We start from the raw sequence: 23,291 nt of genomic DNA, 5'->3' as shown, positions 1-23,291 counted from the left end.
AAATAAATCTGTTTGTGCCTCTTAAAAGTAAATGCCTGAACCCACGCATTGCACCTGTGATAGCTCGTTCCACCAGACCATTGTGGCCACATTACCCAGCCCCAGGAGTGTGCTGTAACGGATGATGTGCTTAGCTTACAAAATTAGTCACGGTGGAAAAAATGCGAGTCTATTAAATGGTCAAGTAGAAGCAAGCTTCTGACGCAGAGATTATGCTATTCTCATGTCAGCAGGATGTAAAGACTCTTCTAGGCATCATAGGCTGGATGTGAAGCCATTTTGATTTTTCACAAATTCAGCAAATTTCTTAGTTCGAGAAAACCCACTGTGAAGTGTGAAGTTGCCGGATAATTCGATTATAATATCATTTTGTTCATACCGCTGATGGAACACGACCGTAGTCTTGAGGTAAAACGCGAGACCAGCTAATATGACGTCTGGCGACCGAAAGCACATATCGACAACATTTTTATCGCCCCTTTCCTCTTGGTGCTGAAGCTATAAGTGTAATTCAAGCGAATCTACAATATCATATTAGCTGGTCTCGCGTTTAACCTCAAGACTACGGTCGTAGTCAAGAGTAATGTACTAAGACTGGAGTCAAGACTTCCTCTGGGAAGTGCCGCAGTCTACATGTTGCTAGATCGAGCATATTGCCAGACATAGAATTCTGAGAGGAGCATGACTGTATTGTCCACCTTACGTGAACGACTCGGCGGTCAAGGTTTTGGTCTGAGACTGTATCTACAACACATATTGCACGCTTAAGACCCAGAAGAATTAAAAAAAAAAGTAGTTTATGAGAGCAACGTTAACCATAGCGTTCGAAGTATTCATAGTATTGTATACGTGTGTTTAAACGCCTTCCAATGACCACTCAAGAAAGACAAGGATACACAGTCTAGCTTCAATATTATAAATACGCCTCAGTTTGTGGATGAACTCAGACTTAGGTTGATAATAATTTTGAAAATATAGCAGCACTGTACCCATTGGTGTTAAACTCGTTTTCAACCAATGATTCCCACAGCTACAGGGATACTACTTGTGATACCTCCTAGACAAAATACTTAAGCAGTGTTATCAGACGAAAAGATCAACCTGACACAAACTGTGGGAAGTTTGTTTTACAACCTTCGTACCTGGATATTCAGCTTTTTCCTATTTGAGATATCTGTAAACGTTGCTGCTTAAGACGATTTAAGCATAAACTAGTTTCCCTCAGCTTCGACAATGTTTAAAGAAATCGTCTTATCGGCACTAAATCGTGGTTTGTGAATTGTTTACCGGCCGTACTCTTCCGTACTTTGCCGGTTGGAAGGCGAAAGCTTACTGACAAATTTCACACAGAAATTACTGTTATAGTGTACTTATGGAGCCAAATGAGTCAATTGCGTATTTTCCGGTGAGAAAGAGCACTGGCAAACAGTCTTCGCTACATTAGGTTATTTAAACTGGTGTCACTCTAAGCTAGAATTTATGGTCAGCGACTAAGTGTAAGGTCAACGTTTCGAATGCGAGTTTTGCGACTGTGAAATACTTTTATACATTATAGAAGCGAATATTAAATTTGCACTAATATTGCGAAAATTTTGTACTTGGACAGCTTAGAATGAAAATACTTCTGTTTATTGCAAAGGGAAACAATAGATTTTCTAAAACACTGTCTGTCATACACTACTTGAAACAGGTCATGTCGACCAAATCATGTGGAAGAACTAACAGCAACGTATATCGGAAGGCAGTAAGATCTCTTGCCTTTTGGTTTGTCAGTACTCGATAGCCATTTCTAGGCGAAAGTAAATGAAAAAAGGCAGTGCGTTTTTTTTTTTACCAAGTAACGTCTTCGTCAATTACTTTTGTTGTAATGTAATCTACGAGTAATTGCTGGTGTTTGATATTAACATGAAAAGGATTCCGTAGACAGGGAAAGAACCTGTACTTGGGAAACTACTTCTATAGTGACCAAAAGGCACTAAATGATGTTCAAGCACTTGTGTTACAGCAGCAGTATGAATAAAATGATATTAATAATAACAGTAATAATCGAATTATCCGGCAACTTCACACTTCACAGTGGATTTTCTCGAACTAAGAAATTTGCTGAATTTGTGAAAAATCAAAATGGCTTCACATCCAGCCTATAATGCCTAGAAGAGTCTTTACATCCTGCTGACATGAGAATAGCATAATCTCTGCGTCAGAAGCTTGCTTCTACTTGACCATTTAATAGACTCGCATTTTTTCCACCGTGACTAATTTTGTAAGCTAAGCACATCATCCGTTACAGCACACTCCTGGGGCTAGGTAATGTGGCCACAATGGTCTGGTGGAACGAGCTATCACAGGTGCAATGCGTGGGTTCAGGCATTTACTTTTAAGAGGCACAAACAGATTTATTTTACCTCTGGTAACTTCAAGAGAAAGACGTTATAATCCAGAATCCGCATTAAACATCACGTTCCTTCATTACCAACTGGGCAGAGCCGGTTTACGTTGGGAAATGACACAGCGGAAGTCATGGTAAAAAGAAATACAGTCGCCAGTAAGCTTACTTACATTAGAAAATTTTATTTTATTTGATGAACCGATAGCCATTTAAAGGGACAGGGCTCTTATTTTACTTGTACTTGATTGAACTAGAGACGTTTAAAAATTTGGTGCTGGACTGTGATTCGAATTCGTATCTCCTCTTTGGAGGATCTGAATCTCTCGGAACAGTATAGTTCAGTCATTTCGTTCCTTTTCCCAAGACTGCAATCTTCTCTAGGTCTCCTCCAAAGGTAAGTATGTGGGTCTGAAACCTGATCCAGTACAAAAATATTCATAATTTCATTTCTAGCTTTATCAAGTGCACACCCACCTGCTAGTGAAAATTAACGCGCAATTTCAATGTCTGTTCATGTGTTGCCAACAATCGCAACAGGTGTCGTTATTTCTGGTCAAACACGCACACATCTTACTGTTCATGAGTAAGCAACTGATACTTAAGCTATATTCGTGGATGCACGGTAGGTGTGCAGTTCGATTGTCGCTTAGGCACAAAAGTTTGTATCCTTATTTTAGATTCAGACACCTAGCGGCTCGTAAGAAAAACCGATACGTAACATTTGATTTTTCTTAGTTAACAATCGGATTACGTGTTGGGTTCGTATCTCCGTCACAGAACTTCACATCATGCACATCATCTTTAAATGCATGCACACTTTGTTACTTCAGAATGGAGGTATATCAGACATCTTTCGTGGTTAGATAACAGGGATGAAAGGGTCTTGATAGGAGTCACGGTTTATTACAAAAATTGTCGTCTTTTATTTTCAAGTTTAGATTTGATTACTGGTATTGGCAAAACTTTCGGTAATTCATGACTCTTCATGGCTAATCATCAATATGATGTGATTAGATTAGATTAGATTACATTAGATTAACTCTTGTTCCATAGATCATGAATACGACATTTCGTAATGATGTGGAACGTGTCATTTTAATGAAAGATTTCTTTAAATACGATGATTCAATTTCTTTACAACAATTTTTTACACTCTCTCTCATTGCTTTTTATTTCTCTCTCTCTCTCTCTCTCTCTCTCTGACACACACACACACACACACACACACACACACACATTCTTTTTTATTTTTATTTGTATGTTGTGCTCGACTATCGGCGAGGCACGAAAACGCCAGTGAATGACTTTCTTAGTTTTGAGTGCACTTACGAAAGAAATATAAAAACAATAATGAGAGTTACTGATTTATGATGCTCAGTTTGCAGTCAGTTCTGAGTATTATTAGTAACTACGCTCCAGTCCCTAAACCTAGTTACAGAAAGCGAATCAGACGCATTACGTATTCCAGGCCGTAGCAGCCGCGACTTGGAGACACCAGCTATGGTCACTTCCCAGACCGCTGTAGGATCACATCGGTTCGTCTTCTTCCTGCTGGTACTGTAACTGAGATTTGGCAACAAGGCAACGTATGTTTGGCAACTCTGTGATCGACGAGCTACTTCCTGGTGTGCACGGAATTAAGCCTCAAAGTTCACTTGATTTTACCTGTCATTTCCATTGAATAATCTGAGTTATTATGGCTTGAAGGGTAACAAAAGATTGAAAATTTACGGTTTTCAGCCCAGGAAAGTCGTTGCAGGTGGAAATCGCAACTAATCTCGACCTTTAAATAGCGGTTTACGAATTCTAGTTACTATTGCCGTCGTAATAGGAAGCTGAGACCCATACCTCCTCGCCAGCTCTGTGGTAACGTGCTGACCTGTGAAACAGCGTCTGTTACGGTTCGCAGTTCCAGTCTCACTGAGTGAAACGTTTTTATCCCTTCTGTGAAAGAGCTACAAGCAGTCAGATCAAACATCAATAAGGAAATCGCAAGAAAATGCTTTCAGCTCATAGTGCAATGTTGAAAAACTTACAATGCTGCACAACAGGTAACGCCTCTTTCCGCTGCTGACAAGCGAATTTTGGGTTTCTAGGAATACGTAACTATATTTATGAAATGCCACATTTGCATACCTCTTGAGTATGACACAGCATACCAATTAAACACAGACCCAATCAAAATCTAAGTGAGTAGAATTTTATTAATTCGTGTCGATAGAGGCATGCTTGTGTACAGATACTTTCGTCGTAAGGTTATCATGGTTAGTTTTATTTCATTTCTTATAATACAGTGCACAATTTTCGTAAGGTTTCCTTTAGTGTTGTTAAAACAATAGTAAATATGAGAGAGAAATTAATCATCAACGATATATGCGAATTCTCTGATGTTACCTATGACAGTCTGACAATGCACATGCAGTTTATTGATTACATGCATGTAGAAAATTTGTTCTGAGTTAAAGCTGTCAATCAAAGTTTGAAGAAGAATCAAATATCACTACCACACGACGGCTAATGTAGAAAATACTTTTCTGACATATTATGGCACGATGCGCTCTCCCTGCACATCTTCGAGATGCATCTGCTGCCTGCTGTCTATTAAACCTGAAAAGAACAAAATGTCACAGTAGTTAGTCCTTTTTCCACATGCGACTACTTTGGGTTGAGAAGTGAAGGGAATTATGTTCAAAGTTCCATTAGATTGATAACTTCAGCAGAGAGCAGAATTGCGTTTTAAAAAATGTAGCACTGAATGTATTCGAACTCGCGACATCTTATCTATGCTACAAGCTGACACGTAGCTACAACAGCTCCAGAGCTCGGCAACTATTCCTCCAGAACTTTTGGATTCCACAGCACTGTGAGATTATGCATATGGCCAGGTCTTGACTTCTGAGAGACAAACAGTTACAGCTTTTCTTTTGGACTGAACGACGTTTTCTAGTAACAGATAGCGCAATAGAATAGCCCAAGTGGAAAGGAACACTTCCTATTTAAACTTCTGCATCCTACAATGTTGGCAGTTGTGTGTAGGTGGCAGTAACGTGATTTTATTTCTGTGATTACAAAATAGTCGAATGTATGCACTGGGTAGCCGAGGCAGCTAGTTTATGGTGATTCGGTCAACCAAGTAAATGAATTTACTGAACATGCTGCAAATTACTACAGGGAGCCTGTGTGTCAGAATTCTCATCCAGTGTGGCGCAACTGCGTTACGATAGAAAAATGACTCGCAGAGAAGAGGATTTCGTGGTCTGTTGGACGGATGGTAGGTTGTTATACCTATGGTCTGGGTTCGATTCCCACTTCTGTCAATGATTTTAGATAGGGAGAGACAGATTCCATTCTCTCCTGGCTACACCAAGTGAAGGAGATATAATGGCTGCGTGGTCTGAAAATTCACATTAAAGATGATATTCCTTCTTTACCAAGTAGACGGTAGGTTGAACCACAATAAAGTCTGGAGTGGCGACATGTAGAAACTCTATCACCAGTAACCTTTCTTATACTAGTTATTTATTTCAAGTGACGACACAAACGCTAAGTATGGTCACAGGACACTTATTCCATCTTTTATTTGAGCTTCTGTATGTCGATAAAATTGGTTCTGAACTGGGAATGCAACTCAGACCGCCCTTAACGCGATATTTGATCCCTTCGTGGCAATACAGCTCGACTACAATTTGTTGTTTGTTCAAAACTGCAGATTCCTCAACACCTTCACATATTATGCGTGAATGGGATCGAATCCTGGCCCGGCACTAAAGATTTAATTATGTATTATCAAGCTCTAGCATGAGAACACCTATCTGCTGGTGGATAATAATTTTGATTTTTAATGTATTTTCATTCGCTGTCAACACTAACGATATCCGACGTTTTTAACTCCCAGTGAGACACAGAATTATTTGCGAGATGACTGTAAGTTCAAGATGCTATTCTGAGCAGCTGGTGGAGAAAAATTCGGTAGCTGACGTCTCTTTGTGTGTAGTCAACAACGATATGTGTGGGGCTCTATTCCCAGTGAGCGCTGAACTCTTCGTCATATTATTTCAGTTCAAACATGCTCACATGTCACTGCTGGTGCAACAAACCCATATTTAACGTTAGTTTTCTCTAGAATATAACAGCGATAGGTGCCGGGTTGGAGTCCTGGGAAGGAAAAAATTAATGTTTCGTCTCGTCATTTCAGTTAAAACATCTAGTTACTGCCGCGAAATTCCGATATGTCACATTTGACTGTGCTTCGATGGCAATCCGATTAGGTTCCGGGTTCGAATCCGTGTCCAACACACAGCTTTACCTCACGGCATTTCAAGTAAGTTACTTGTGAAGAAGCAATATTTAACATCTCTCGTAGTTCGTTAACAGGGACAATAGATGCTGGGTAGGAATTCACGTCTGTTAAAAGTGTTTGCGTTATGCAATTTAAAGTTGATATTTGCTAACTGATACTGTCTAAAATCGAGGTATATCACTCTCTGTATGCCTAATCAGGAATGACTGTTAGTTTCCGTCAGTCACGAAATCTTTGCTTAGTCTGCATGTGCTGGGTTTGAATCCATATGCAGAACAAGACGGTTCGTCGTGTCATTTAATGTTCATACATATTCTCAACTAGCTGCTCGTGAATAACTTAAATTTTTAATGTCATTTTGTGTTAAATAGTTCAAATGGTTCAAATGGCTCTGAGCACTATGGGACTTAACTTCTGAGGTCATCAGTCCCCTAGAACTTAGAACTACTTAAACCTAACTAACCTGACATCACACACATCCATGCCCGAGGCAGGATTCGAACCTGCGACCGTAGCGGTCACGCGGTTCCAGACTGAAGCGCCTAGAACCGCACGGCCACATCGGCCGGCCCCCACCATCTGGTATCAATGCATTACCTTATAATCCATTATATATAATCATTTTCATAGTACACTTGATATTATAGATGAGTAGGACACAAGACAGGACATAGATAATGTCCGTTTGACGTCAATAGTGTGTAACATTTTACTTTTTTTGAATAGGACAATGTTCCTCTCCAATAATTTTTAGATTAGTTACAATAAGCTTACGCTGCAAGAGAATTCGCTTGTATTTTTCAATATGTGGTCTGTTGTCGGTTTGAAGGCCTTCCATAACATCGGCAACGTAGTGCAACTCCACTGAGAGCTGTCTGGAGTAGGGTGGAGATAGCAATGTGAAAGTGGCGAGCTGTCGAAGACGATCTTCATATTCCTAATGCGATTAGGACATCGTATACTCTTGACGACGTTTAGCACCTGTGCGGTCAGTCACCCAATTTCAGAATTCATTTTGAGTAATCCCGCTAAATTCCCAAAATATTGTCTTTTTATATTGATGAGTAATATGGATAGTCATCTCGTTCATGTGCCATCTACAACGCAAATTCAATGTTACTATCCTAGGAACTAACCTACAATACGTTTTGTATTTCATAATCTGAACTATCTGCATTAACCGTCATCAGAGCAATGTCAGGGAACAGAATGCAGCAGTGCCTGCTTGAGGACCTGCTTGAGTCGTGTTCTAAGGAAAGGGTAGTTGCTGGTTCACATTATATTACACTAGCGAGAAGTACCGACTTTTCCTTTTCTCTGCAAACATCCAGAACTAAATTCAGTAACTAAATGCTAAGAATATATTTGCATTGTGCCAACTCAAAGATCAATAGATATGGATATAGATATAGATTTTTATATTTAAAGCCATTCTCGTTCTGCGTTGGAATAAACATCATTCATTATTTGCTTGTTCTTGTTACGATTGTTATTGTCATTCTCTCACTCGGAAGAGTCTTATGCTGATGCTGTATGAATAAATTATGCCATTGGATACAAAGCGGTTTAGTTTTGAGACCTAACCCACGAGGGGGGAAGGCACAGTGGTCTGCTTCAGGAATTCCAAGCAATAAAACACAAAAAACAACCCAGGAAGGGTTCGAACAGCTACTTTCACGCAGAGACATGCGTTTGGAATCTGTTCATCGTTACGGGGTCAAACAAGACTGAAACAATGATCGGGCTACTTAGTATATAATAGAGCATACAGATTTCAAGGAGGAAACGTATGGAGACGCAGACTTCCTCGTTATCAATATGTGCGGCATCTCTTTCGTGTTAACGAAAGTAAATTCCCGCTTTACCTCTTCTTACGTGTCAAATGAAATGAATGCCATGAGGAATAGAATATTTGTTGACTGCGTCTCTTCTTGCTTCCATCCTTACCAACATATTTCTTCATTCTCGTGGTAATCATGACATTCTATGTGCATGCTGCAAACGATTGCAAGTGGACAAATTCGACATCGAGGTGCAAAGCGTTTGGTATCTTACATTATATTCAATTCGAATAAGCTTCCGGTGTATTTTTACTTCGTTTGTAGTTTTAGATGATTATGAACGTTACGGAAATTTATCTCACATGCTTTATGTTGAATGAGAAACATTGAATGATCCGTTTTGCTTTCCCTACGTTGAAATGATATAATGTCGGCGTCAACAGCCTTCTTCCACGCCGGAAGCTGAAACTTGTATCATTCTGGATTAATGATAATTGAATGTCTCATATGTATACATAGCCCACAAGGCGACGTCAGAAACCATCAGGGGAGAACGCCGCATAAAAACCAAACGTGCGCGCGCGTCTCCACTCTGAAGAACCGTATCGGAGAATCACGGCAAGCATTTCGCTGAAGAGCTGCCTCGTCAGAGAGCCGAGAAATGGCAGCGTCGTAGCAAGTATTTGTCAACACCCTGATAGTGCATTTACTTCCGGGTGTAGGTCGGCGTTACCTCGCTAAATTCACTTGACATTCGTTTTTCACATCGAAGACTCGTACGATATAATCCACTGCAAGATGACACAATTAGAAAGTATATTTAATTTCTGGACTCCAAGAACGGCGTTCTTCACATAAGTAACACCAGTTTGTGTGTGCATTCGGGAGGACGACGGTGCAATCCCGCGCCCGGCCATCCTGATTTAGGTTTTCAATGATTTCCCTAAATCGCTTCAGGAAAATGCCGGGATGGTTCCTTAGGAAGGGCACGGCCGATTTCCTTCCCCATCCTTCCCTAATCCGAGCCTGTGCTCCGTCTCTAATGACATCGTGGTCGACGGGATGTTAAAACAGTAATCTCCACCTCCTCTGTTTGTGTGTTTAAGGTTGCGTTTTGAGGCTCAGGCAACATCGCAGTGACTATAGTCCGCCTCTGGCCGCCAGTGTGTCGTTAGCGCAGAGGTTCCCTTGTGCGTTGCAGTGCTTGTACTATAAGTTCGAATCACGGTAGAAGCCGCTGACTACAACCTTTTATTTTTCATTTTAATTAATGGAGTTGCAAACTGCTAGTAAAAATTTCTTATACGAAATCTAAAGAATGCCTTTAAACATCAATCTTCGTCCGATTTCGACTTAGTAAATTAAGTTAATATCATGGATTTCTGCTTTGCAAATTCCAAGGTGCTTCACTGTAAAATAGGTCCTGAAAAGATTCAAACCGACTGTCAACGATATAAATTTGAGCTTTGTTCGTCATATAGGTCTAACATGTCGGAAGGTTGTTTATGAAGTGCACCTGTTCATTAATATAGTTCGCATCTTCTAAATTTTTGCAATAGCATTTAACTGTAGACGTTTTCTAACACCGGCGTTAGCAATTCCTTTCCGTTCTCTGAAACCTTCAAAACGACAAATTTTTCTGGTTGAAATCTGATGACCTTAACTATCACTTCCGATCAACAATAAATACTTCATGAACCCGTACATGGAACTCCAAATGTGCAGTGTGCCTGCACTGCTACAGAGCATGCATTGCAAGGTATTCACACAGTTTATCGCATAGACTTACCATAAGGAATGAAACAAGAACTGTAATACGCTTTACACCACAGACGCTCACTCTGGCTTGACGAAAACATCCAAACATTGACCAAAAGTTGCACAAATAATTAAGTTTGAAAGGAAAAGAAACGAGGTATGAAGCATTTATAAATTCATCGAATGTAGTGAGGTGGTTTAATTTCGTCCCAGTCTATAAAATTAATTTCGGGCCATACTCAGCTCTTGCCGATTACCCGCCTACTAATCAGGGCGTCTGTCTCCGTTGCTTTTGAGCGTGAATGGAAATTGTAGAAATTTTCTGTGGAGCAACATTTAATAATAAAGCGTTTTAAATCATCAAAAGCGATGAGCGGTAGCAGGCGCTTTCGATAAAGAACGGGGGAGTGCAGCGCCGCTGCTGTCGCCACGGCCGCTGCCAGTAGCCAGCAAATGGATCCCGGAGCTTTGCCGCATACGGCGTCCAGAGGAGGACAGTCTGCAGGAAATATGCCGCAAAATCGTTACTAGATAAAATTTTGATATCGGTGTGTCACAAAGCGAAATAGATTGAATCTGCGCTACCATTACATTCAAGTCTTCAGCATTCACCGAGCGAGGTGGCGCAGTGGTTAGCACACTGGACTCGCATTCGGGAGGACGATGGTTCAATCCCGTCTCCGGCCATCCTGATTTAGGTTTTCCGTGATTTCCCTAAATCGCTTCAGGCAAATGCCGGGATGGTTCCTTTGAAAGGGCACGGCCGATTTCCTTCCCCATCCTCCTCTCACCCGAGCTTGCGCTCCGTCTCTAATGACCTCGTTGTCGTCGGGACGTTAAACATTAATCTCCTCCTCCTCCTCCTCAGCATTCAGACAGAAGAGGCTATAAAAATATTTTATGCCAGCTGCTCTCGATCCACTGACATTATGAACAGAAACAACGCACGCTACCGCAAGACCACGGGCGTAATCAGCCTAGAGTCTCTCTATCTTGGGACAAGTTTTCCTCCAGGAAGTGCCGCAGTCTACAGTGTTGCCAGATTGTGCAGATAACCGGACTTAGGGAATTAGCGAGTTGGCCAGTTTTTTTGTCCCATGTCGCGATCGGCGCGGACTTAGCCTCTGAAGCGGCCGGCCGCCGGTCGAGTTTTATGTCAAAGAGTGTACTAACAGCTGTATCTCTGTCCTCAATAAAAAGTGGACGCATTTATATGGAATTTTTTTATGCATTTCGTCTGTACTACCACCTGCTAAAATATCTACTATTCCTCCTGAAACACCCTGTATATGGATATATGTGTGATGTCTGTTCTTTCGGACAAGTCCGAAAGAAAATGTTTCATGGCATTCTGCAACGACCTTCGATCTAGTTGTACGGGCTGATAGAGATTTCAGAGCTGCTTGGCTGTCTGAATAAAAGTGGATGCTACGATTTTTGTAGGGTCTACTCTAATTCTCCTCCGTGCACTTGCTGATAGAAGATGTCATGTAATACTGTGGCCATCTTCCCTAAAGAGATTCTAGGCAGTACACCAGACCCGGTACATTCATCTGTTCTCGACCTCTCAGCAAACCACTATATTATGTCTCCTGCACGGTTTAGTGGTTCGTTCTTCCACTGCTCCCTGCCTCCAACTGTTACATGGCAGGGTTTATTGAAACAGCTACAAGTTATTGTATAGTTAGTCGGCATTTCCCGAGCCAGCGCCATACTAATTTGGGATTCCGTATATTCTAACTATATCCAGCTATTTCCAATTTTTAGCCTTTATGTCCCTGCCGCTGTCTCCATTTTAAGCCACAGGTGTAAGGCTGGCATGTCTAGCGTAATATCAATCCCAAGAGTGGATGTCCTGCTAATTCCATCTGTTTGTGAAACCAGATCAGTCTCTGCACTTTGCCAGACTCCCTAGCAGCCACCTTCTGTTCGACTTTGTTCATATTATAGGCCTATAAATTACCAATGGTCTTTTTACAGAGGTGTATATCCAGTAAGTACTGGATTTAGACCCAATTTTACCCTACAGCAGCTTCTAATGCTTATAAGATTGTCTTTCGCAGTGGAACAAATTATTTAAGTGAGGTGTTCATAATATTTTTCCATCTAGGGCTACCTCTAGATACATTACAACCCAGCTATATGTATGTTCAATAAAAATTGGACACATGTTATATGTCATTATTTCTGCAATTTGTCTATACTACCATCTCCTACAATAATTACTATTTCTCCTGAAACATCCTGTATAATTATTTGGCTCTCGACGGGTCATCTAAAGTTTTCAGTGCTAGACGCACGGCATCGTGCGAACCCTGACGCACGACATCGTCCGAACCCTCGCGGGAATACAGTGTGGCCGCGAGCGAGTGGAATAATGGTCGGTGAGGAGGGGGGTGGGGGAGGGAGGGGGGAGTACCGCACATGTGGTATACGGCAAAGATGGGAATTCGCGTCTGATGAGGAGCATGTGTAGATATGTGCTGCAGAGAGGTTGGTTGCTGTGTCCCGACAGTGCCCACCGTCGGAGCTTCGAGTCCTCCCTCCGGCATTGTCCATAGTTTAAGTTAGATTAAGTAGTGTGTAAGCTTACTTGGTCCCATACGTTCTCACCACAAATTTACAAAATTTTAAATCCAAAATACTGCATCTCGGTTCCTACAATAGTGCAATAAGTGCGCACTGGTTAGATGTAACTGAAGTGAGTCTCCATCTCGGATTGTGGTTAAGGGCGAACCCCAAGCGAATGGCCACGAACAGTTGGGAGCGGAAACTTAATGTCATCGGAACCGTGTTGAAGGACCATGATATGCGATCGTTAGAGTGACTGCAGAAAGTTCAGTTTATAAATACATACATACGTAGCAAAATTTATCATGTCTCAGCTGTCTTACTGATACTGCAGGTCACTGCACATAAAATATTAACTGTAGCCTCTTGGTATGTGTGGAAACAAAATATCTTCAAAGTACCCTTCCACACGGCGACTTTGCACAGGCAAAACAGAGGACTTGGAATTAAAGACGTGCCTTTAAACTAATACATGTCACTAAGACAAGCATCACGAAACTTCTGTTCCTCTCGCTAGATCCTGGAGATAGGAACGCTCCTGTTAATGTAGCACGACAGCCTAGATTACGTCCGAAAGTACTATGGCGATTGGAGCTGTATAAGACTTCCACCAGCACAAACCAACACTAGAACCGTCTATGATTATATTACCAGACATCGTCTACACAAACCAATTCCGGTGAATTAACCTACATAAAAATTGGAGAAACGTCTGGAAAAATATCAACAATAAAATTATACCAACTAGAGTCAGTGCCGTATGGTGCGACGTTGTAAACGAAACCATACCCTCAGCGGAACGATTATGAAAAATCAAATTGAGACCATCTTCATACTGCGACAAATGTGGGCTTCTAGAAACTGTAGCGCACATCTTCTTATGTGAAAATAGAATCAGAATTTGGAACTGAACTACGATGAAATTAGCACTATCCACAGAACCGCAGAAAGTCATATACCGATAACTGAAGCTTTAAACCTGACTGGAAATGTTACCCGTCCGCAAAGAATAACACTTATTCGTGGCTTCTGGGACAGTTTGTGTTGTACGTCGTAATAAACAAAACTTAGAACTTAGAAGAGTGCATGTTTTATATTGCAGAAGAACATTTTAAGCTGAAGAAGAATAACAAATATAAGGAATGTTTTAAAAAAATTTTATCTATTGCTTTATGTGGGCTACAAAGAGATGGACAGTTTTATTGATTAGAGGCAGAATACTATTCTTTCACTTTTTTTTATTCCTGGAATATTCTTTTACGTCGGTTCTTAAATCACAACTGTTCTAATTCGGCAAACCCCCTCCGGCTCCGAAACTTCTTCCATTTGTTGAAAAATATATGGCTTCCTTACAGACTTCATATGCATCCAGTGCATAATAACTTAAATTGTGAATATATTTCTGAATGAATGGTTGTTATTTATTTTTCCGTCACCCTGTTCACTGTTATAAGTTATGTTCCACAAGGATCGCACGCGATTGGAGGCGACAATCTGTAATTTATTTTACCTTAATTACTACTTCAATTTTGTTCAACAATTTAAAGGAATATATGAGTGCAAACATGGAATACATGTGAATAATGCAGCTGCTCAGTGACAGGTATGGGGGAGGCACTGTGGCCAGGCCTCGGATTTTCGACCCCTGCCCTCTTTGCCTCCGCCTACCTGGTGCTGAAATTCTTCTCAAACTTTAAAAAAAAGTAATAGTGCAGTGGTCAGAACGTCTGTCTAGTAAGCAGCAGGTCTAGGTTTGAAGCTCAGTCGGTCACAAAGTTTCATCTAATGTCGTTGCTGTATTTCAACGCGCTGTGACAGTGCGGACGTCGGTCCTTCGATATTTAAGATGCAATTGTTTTTTGAGGCAATAGAGGTGATTTGCGAACATTAGTCTTGCCATCAAAATAACGGGACTCCAACGGAAACCAATCCTTAGTCATACCTTCGTGCCGGAGCTAACACATGCCATATACATGCGAATTAGATTGTAGTTCATATTTAGTCAAATAACGAATGGTCAGTATACAAGTATGCCGGCCAGGGTGGCCGAGCGGTTTTAGGCGCTACAGTCTGGAACCGCGCAAGAGCTACGGTCTCAGGTTCGACTCCAGTCTCCGACATGGATGTGTCTGATGTCCTTAGGTTAGTTAGGTTTAAGTAGTTCTAAGTTCTAGCGGACTGACCACCTCAGATGTTAAGTCCCATAGCACTCAGAACCATTTGGACCATTTTTGACGTATACAAGCATTTACAAACAGACGAAGCAGGATTGCAGCGAACTGATCACTTAACCAAGTGCAGCATAGAGTACCTGGATAATGAGTCATTCCAGCTGCATAGCTGAGGGTAACATTTTTTAAGCAATTCATTGCAGAATTAATGTAATACCCGCACGATGATCTCTGTAGTCATAGTGTATCATTAGCAGCCCGCGAATGTAGTACTATGTTCGTTAAATCGGATTACTCAAGCTGAGGCCAAATAAAGACAAGCGACGACGCCACAACACTATCTTTACTTAGGTAGGTAGTCAGCGCTAAATTATGTGCGCCACCATTAACGTTGCCGTAAGCAGTTTGACAGCATAACACCACCACAACTACTGACAACCTGAACCATTATCATCACGCAGTTGTAACTCGCAGTGATTACAAGTTTCTCATGTTTGTCAAGAATAGCGGAAAGCGCCTCTGAAGTTCCGTTTCCATTACGCCTAGGCAGGTGAGAATCCTAAATATCAGTAATAGGTCACCTAGCGAAGAGAAGAGTCCACGTATTGTCTCAAGTTCTTGCAGTTTGATGTTAATGCAGTTCCAGATGGTTTCGCACTAACGGGTTCTTTTGGCTATCTGAATACTCATATTGGAATTATGTAAGTGTAATTGCTAGAAAGTTCAACTACCTTAATAACACCTCATTCTGGGTTGAATACGACTCGGAAAGAAACGTTAATTTGACGTTTCCATCCATCTCCTGACGTCTTACTGAATGAAGTCTGAAGTGCACGCACAGTTGTGTTGCCCGCCGCAAGGATTCTGTGAAGTGTTGTGGCAGCTGGCGGTCATTGCTGAATACAGACATGTGCTCCAGGGGAACTCGTCTTTGTTGCATTTTTTCCATACCGTAATTAGCACAATAACATAAGGCTTGTTCTGCTGAAGAACTTGATGCCCACAAGTCCTTAAATAAGAATCTCCTAACGTGAGTAATGCATGAAAGGAAACAGACTTTTGGACAAAACAATGGACAGCTCCCTGCTTTTTGCGTTTCCGATAGCGCCTACGATAAGAATCTGGTGTCATATTATGTTTCAGAACCCTAAACTGTTTATTTTTTTACCTCATACTAAAACAAAAGTTATGATATGAGAAGAGGAAATGACTTATATGCTTCTCAGGAAATTGAGTTTTTCGTGTTTATTTTCCCACTTCATACTAAAACAAGGGCGTTAAAATGAGAAGAGGAAATGAAATATACGCTTCCAAGACATAATATTTCCTTGTGTGCTACTACTGCATACATGAAAGCCCTGCAGTTAATTTTTGTATGTTGGATAAATTTTGATATCACCTCACATTCCTTTGTGAGAAGGTTCCTATTTTCTTGGGATTCATATAGAGTGGACATTTCATCACTGGTTAATATTCTGATGACTAATGACATGATACCCATTGCAATTGCTCCATGGCTCCTGTGAGTAGAGTCTCACGTTGGTTACTGTAAGAACACGCAGGCAGTGATATCCGCTCACTGCGGTCAGAGACAAGGTGATTTCTTTCTGTTTATGGCGAAGCGTCTGCTGCAGTGTCCACGCTCAGCCAACATAAACAAATCGCGGCGGCATTGGGCACTGCTGATCGCTGCGCTTGTCGCGAGCCTTGACAACAAGAGCGCACTGTCTCTGCTAACGATACTATGGAGTTAATACATCTTACTTAACGTAATATGCTGGACGTGGGTTGGGTGAAAATTCAGTTAGTAACTTCCCATCGCATTAAAATACTTTACAGTCATATTTGATGAATTATTTATTGTTGGTTGTCTCTCTAATGTTAATAGTATTGATTCAGATTGTGCATGAAAACGAAAACACCCACCCACACACACACACACACACACACACACACACACACAGTCATTGATTCTAGTGAGGCTGACAACTACTGTGTGTTGAACAACACATGCACCACTCAGTTCCTCAGTTGGCGTCGAGTGGATGGGATTTTTCAATTACCTTGCGTTGCAAGTATTGTAAGGAGGAGCCTGAAAGTAAATGGACTTGTATGCTAAAGAGCTGCGACAAAGCGAAGCCTGACCGATTATCAGATAATTGTCCACATGGGTTTTGTGGACGAGTATACATTTAGTAGCCGCGCGGGATTAGCCGAGCGGTCTAGGGCACTCCAGTCATGGGCTGTGTGGCTGATCCCGGCGGAGGTTCGAGTCCTCCCTCAGGCATGAGTTTGTGTGTTTGTCCTTAGGATAATTTAGGTTAAGTAGTGTGTAAGCTTAGGTACTATGCTCCTTCAGAGCCCCAGTAAAAAATATACACTCATCAATGCACGTGTCCCCACCAACATCGAAAATAAGAAAAACACCGAAAATGTCGAAAAATTCTGGTTCAAAATGGTTCAAATGGCTCTGAGCACTATGCGACTTAACTTCTGAGGTCATCAGTCGCCTAGAACTTAGAACCAATTAAACCTAACTAACCTCAGGACATCACACTCATCCATACCCGAGGCAGGATTCGAACCTGCGACCGTAGCGGTCGCTCGGTTCCAGACTGTAGCGCTTAGAACTGCATGGGAAAAATTCTGGAACCAAGTCGAAAATACTATGAGCAAAATTCACCAGGATGACGTGAAAATACTAATGGGAAACTTCAACTCTCTATTTGGGCAGAAAAAACCTGTAGATAAATCTTTGGTACAAATTCAACACACCGAAACGCTTAGACCAACGGCACACGTCTGACTGACATTTGCCAACAATTCAACCACAAATGGACGTCTTCCCAGTTTAGGAAACAACCAGTTCCCAGGTAACATGCTTAGCTAACAGGTGCAAGCTGCTTTCGTTCGCCATTCGCGACTCGCTGAAAGCCAGATTTTTAATTCTTTTGTAGCACAGCTACAAGCAGGCTGATAAAAACTCAATAAGGGAATCGTAAGACAACGCTCGAGCAAAATTCGTCTTGCTACTTTCAGTAACTCTTAGTGTCAGAGCGAAAACCTTACGGGACTGCCAAATTCATAATGCCACTTTTGTTTTCTACCGACATATTTTTTGTTGTTGTGAATACATAATTTTACCTATGAAATGTCACATTTTCATAATACTTGCGAATGGTACAGGAAATGAAATAAATACAGATCTTTTCGAAGTCAAAAGTTGGTAATATCCTACTAATTCGTGTTAAAATATGTTCAATCGTCTCACAGACACTTAATGCTTTATTAAGATAGACTGCCGTCGTGATGTTTCTGTAGGAAGCTGAATTTAAGTTGTTTTAGTACAGTGAATATTTTAATTGCATTTTCCATTAGTTTACTAGACGCAACAGTAATTATCAAAGAGAAATTAATCAGCAGCAGAATTTTCTTTCACGATATCGAAAACGATCTGACAATGCTAAAGTTGTTTACAAATTCTACGCCTGTAGAAACCTACTGGTTCTAACGATGTCATTAAACCAGAGTAGTTTTAAGAGTATTTCCGTCTATAAATGAATTGCCTTGACGGTTGATCGATCAAGAGCGGGAAAGGTAAAATTTTACAAATATATGACGAGAGGGACAAGTGCTTGAGAGAGGACTTTCCTATCAATACAAGTGCCTGACAGACGACTTTTCTATCAATCTCCTGGATGTTTTCTTTCTCAAATCAACATAGTGCGTTATCATACAGTAGCACAGGTGATGTAGTTTTGTTGCTCGATTTTCTTACACTGCGAAAGAAAGGTGTCTCAGTTGTGGCAACAAATGCCAGCTGTGTTGCACACACCCTGGGGGCAGAATTCGTAGCCCAAAACACACTTTTGGAATTATCAGATGTAAAATATCATGTTCACGTTACTCTTTCCTCGAGTTTACGTCTTTTAGTGGGGCACAGCCTTTATTTCTTCTTAGGAAGTTGACAATAAAGGCAACAAAATACGTCACCAGTAACAGTACTGCATAGGAATGGTCGATGAGTGACCTGATGACGTTCAATAATAGTCACTCCATTGATTTTTGTTGTTTCGAGTTAGAGCATGCAGTACTCCTACACCAGACTTCTGAACTTTGCCTGTTGAATGCAAACATCGCATGATGGTTAAATAGTAATCTATCACATCTATCAGTAGTCGAGACTTCCTTAATGTGGAAAATCATTCATGCCAGAACGATCTTTGTTGAAACACGAATATCTTTTTCTGACGTATTTTTACCAAAAGCACTCGCTCCAAACACAGTTCAAATCTTTCTAGCTGCCTCCTCTGCATTCACCCCTCTGTTATACCAAAAGTAAACGTTGTGTTGCAGATGTTACACCTTTTTCCACTTGCGACTCAATTTTACAATGCTTAACTGTAGTTCATGATTTTCAAGTATGCAAAATCCAGTGCTTAACTGCAAGATGATAACTAGAACTTCAAATTCGAAAATGACGGTTGATACATCCACTGACAACGCGGCGCCGTGTTCACATGGGCGGCGCCGGATTTCAGGCGGCGGGTGGCGTCTGGCCGGTGGCCGGTAGCCGCTGCAGCGCGAGGAAACGCTCCAACGGAAGCTGTTATGATCGCGGCGCAGCCACGAGCTGTCCTGCGGAATTGTTTCTGGAATACTTGTCGTTGCTGGTGGGTAGAATGTTAAGCGAATTATCTTCGATGCTCAATCAGAATCATAACTTTAGACCGAAATGTGGTAAAAAAAAAATAGTTGGACACGGACAGGCGACCATAAGCTTAGAATGCATGACGATTACCATTTTTTCATTTCTTTTTTTTACTTATTGTTCATTATTGATCGTTGTGTTTGGTCGTTGCGGACGTCGCAGGACATCCTGTTCAAGTTCGGTGGTTGATCCTTCCACTCAGTTTTTTTATTACAGAGGCCAACCGGCTCTCTGACCTAACACGCTGAGCTACCGTGCCGGCTAGCACTAGACCACGGGCTCACACAATCCGAGAACATCTCGGAAGTAGACAACACTTCCTCCTAACGCTTCCGCATCTTACAGTGTTCCCAGATTGTGCAGATGGCCGGTCAGTTTTATTGGCTACGTTAAGTGAATAGACTCGGACTTAGTCTCTGTGGCAGGCGGCCGGCGGTCAGTTTTTATGTCTAAAACTGTACTCCAATGTGTTTCATTCACGTATATGTGTGGCGCTAAAGTGTGGTTATGGATAATACGTATGCTCAGATTGCGAATGTAACATCATAAGTAAAGAGAGGGAAATGAATTAGGCGTCCTTCGTCTTCCGTAACATCAAATATATTTTAGTTATTCTATCTTAAATGAACTGCGCAGAAAATCATTCACCAGAAGTAAATAACTTGTTAGCAACATCAGATGATATTAACAGCTTTCCGGCGCGGGTTAGCCGTGCTTTCAACGGCGTCATATCGCGGATCGCACGGTGCTTGCGCCGGCGGTGTTTTTATGTCTAAGGCTGTACACTTGAGATATTTCGTTTCCCATGAAATGGTGGCAGACGATGCTGTGGTGTCTTCGAAGCGCGAGCTTCGTCAGTGCAAGATATCTCATCACAGCTGAGCGTACGTTTTCTTCCTGCTGCTAGTCTAATGGACAATGGCAATACTGTAGACTACTTTTTTACAACTATGTGATCATCGATTTATGTTCGTGGGTGGTTTATAATTATGTTAGTAAAATCACTCGATATTTTTATGTCCTTTAAATTACATTTGCTTCATGATTCGTATTGAAGACGTAGGAAACGTATGTTATTTGGTCCAGGAAGCACGTTCCAACATAAATTGATGCTTACACTGACATTTATGTTGCGAATTAGTCGTCTTATCCATCACATGGATAACGAGGATGCTCCGTTTCGCTACAGTTGTTTCATAGCTAACAAGGGAACCTCCCTATAAGTTGGCGCAGTGGATAGGCCTTGAAAAACTGAACACAGATCAATCGAGAAAACAGGAAGAAGTTGTGTGGAACTATGAAAAAAAAAAGCAAAATATACAAACTGAGTAGTCGATGCGGACTGTGATGTCCTTAGGCTAGCTAGGTTTAAGTAGTTCTAGGTCTAGGGGCTGATGACATAAGCAGTTTGGTCGCATAGTTCTTGAAGCCATTTTTTGACCTTTCGCGTAAATTTTCTTTACATAAACGGCCGTATCTTTAGATTGCGTTGACATAGAAGCTCACTTTTTTACACCACCAAGGGACCGGTTACCGCAAGAAGTGCGATACATTTCCGCTTATTATGTCTACCCGTTCTGGAGGTAAACGGGTTTGAAAGGTTGGGTAGACCGATAGACGGTCAAGAAAGTGAGACTAGTAGGGTTCCGTTTTTACCGGTTTAGGTGACGAAATCCTAACAACGAAAACAGCTACGACAGCTACTGAAGATGAGGGCCGCATAAATAACACCCCCTATTCTTTATTCGAAATGTTCTAGTTGTAGTCGATACATCAGCATATTAATCGTAGCTACGCTTTCGATCCAAATCACGTTTACAGGAATGCAAATAGAATCCATTTGCCTATACACGTTGTAATTCACATCCCAGTATTAATGCTACCGTGTTTTAGAAGTGCGAACATTCCCATTGCTAGGTAGCTTAAGAAACACTTAGGCTAATGAACGTTTTCTGGCTGTGGCGAGTCTAGTGGAGAATTCGAAACAGTGTAGAATATGTTTGGCAGCTATGTAGCCGTTTATTTCCTGAGGTGGTGCAGAATTATCCCACTAAATTTACCCTCTAATAAGAGTATTTTGTTATTTCGATAAACATCCCGAATGCTTATCACATAAGCGGTGACATAAAAGAAGAAAATTCATGTTTTTGAGCCCAGAAAGCTCTATGGAACAGAATCTGTAGATCATTTTACCATTTTCATTGCGAAATTGCCGGCTTATTCATGTCTGGGGTAATAATAGAGGGCTGTTTGCCTGGGTTGTCTGCTAGCGTAGTGAAAGGAAGGTCTGGTTTGTTTTCGGTTCTAATCTCGATGGAGGCAGGTAGAATATCAGTAAAGCAATTTTAAGAAATTCTCGCGCCCTCAATACTTTTTATCGCTACCTTTATTCTGTACTGCCGCCCTGTGCATGTCAATATGACACTCTTGTAGAATTTCATACATGTTACTGCCTACTTTTTCCGCTTCTGTCAATAATAGAATTGACTTAAGTGTGGCACTGAATGATTTTTAACTGAATTTCGTTATGAATCTTCACGCATTGCTAAATTTGCACACTTTCATGGTAGGTCAGCAACGGTAATCCAGTATGACTGGTCTGAACGTTGACACAGACCGTTTCGCGGCCGAAAGTGGATAATATTTTGCTAATTCGTAACGATCCGGCGTTCTTTGTCTTACTAAAACAGTTATGTTATCTCGATAAGTTGAAATTCATTTTTATTGGTACAGTTCATACCAATTAGCGTTTCTTCTTTCAGTTCTGTCTTATATTTACGTGTTGTATTTAACACACTAATCAGCATTAATATAGTCTTACAAATTATTGAAAACAGCCTAAAAAAGTTCAGATAGTTTGTCAATTTCACGCAAGTGCATATTATGTTGGTAGCACTTCGTCGCCTTGCCGGTTATGCTGTGTAGCAGACTTTAAAGCCGTGCGGATCAGCATAACGAAAAGGCGAGGGGTCTCGCTCGTTTTGTCCACGACTGTACAGCCCTCTCGCAGTGTCCGTAGCAAGTATGGTGGGTCTGACACACCGGTGTCAATGTGTTCTTTTTTCCATTTCCAGGAGTGTAGGAACATAGACATAGTAACTAAAGGACATTCGACAATCAATTCATTGAGTAATTAAGAAACAGAAATTGGGTGGGGGGGGGGGTGGTAGGAGTCCCCCACGCGTCTAACCCCGTAACGATACGCCTACTGCAGGGTTAAGAACGTTGGCAGGCATTTGTGCCTATCTTATCACTACATGAAAACAGATGATCCAGCCGCTCTGAAACACGCTAAAGCTTCCCGCCTAATAACTTTGAAACCATCCTAGCACTCGTCTCATCGTTAGGTAAACCAGAAGGTCGGTCACCACCCCCACCAGCTCCCTTCCGTGAGTACTGCCCTACACAGTAGTGGAAGAGAGAGAGACTCCAGATAAATTCGTCGTCTGAATGAAAGTTACTACAGAAAACACCCGGAATCTATGTAAGATACAGAATATATAATCAAGTGCTGTGACAACAAAAAATTGTGTAAAACAAGGAGATACATTATGCAGCCTTATCTTTAATATAGCCATGGAAATGGTTATAAGACTTGTGGACGTCACCA

This window comes from Schistocerca cancellata, unplaced genomic scaffold (genome assembly GCF_023864275.1).
Source record: "Schistocerca cancellata isolate TAMUIC-IGC-003103 unplaced genomic scaffold, iqSchCanc2.1 HiC_scaffold_718, whole genome shotgun sequence".
Classification (NCBI taxonomy): Eukaryota; Metazoa; Arthropoda; class Insecta; order Orthoptera; family Acrididae; genus Schistocerca; species Schistocerca cancellata.
The sequence above is the reverse complement of the archived record's forward strand: the minus strand, read 5'-3'. Positions refer to the sequence as shown.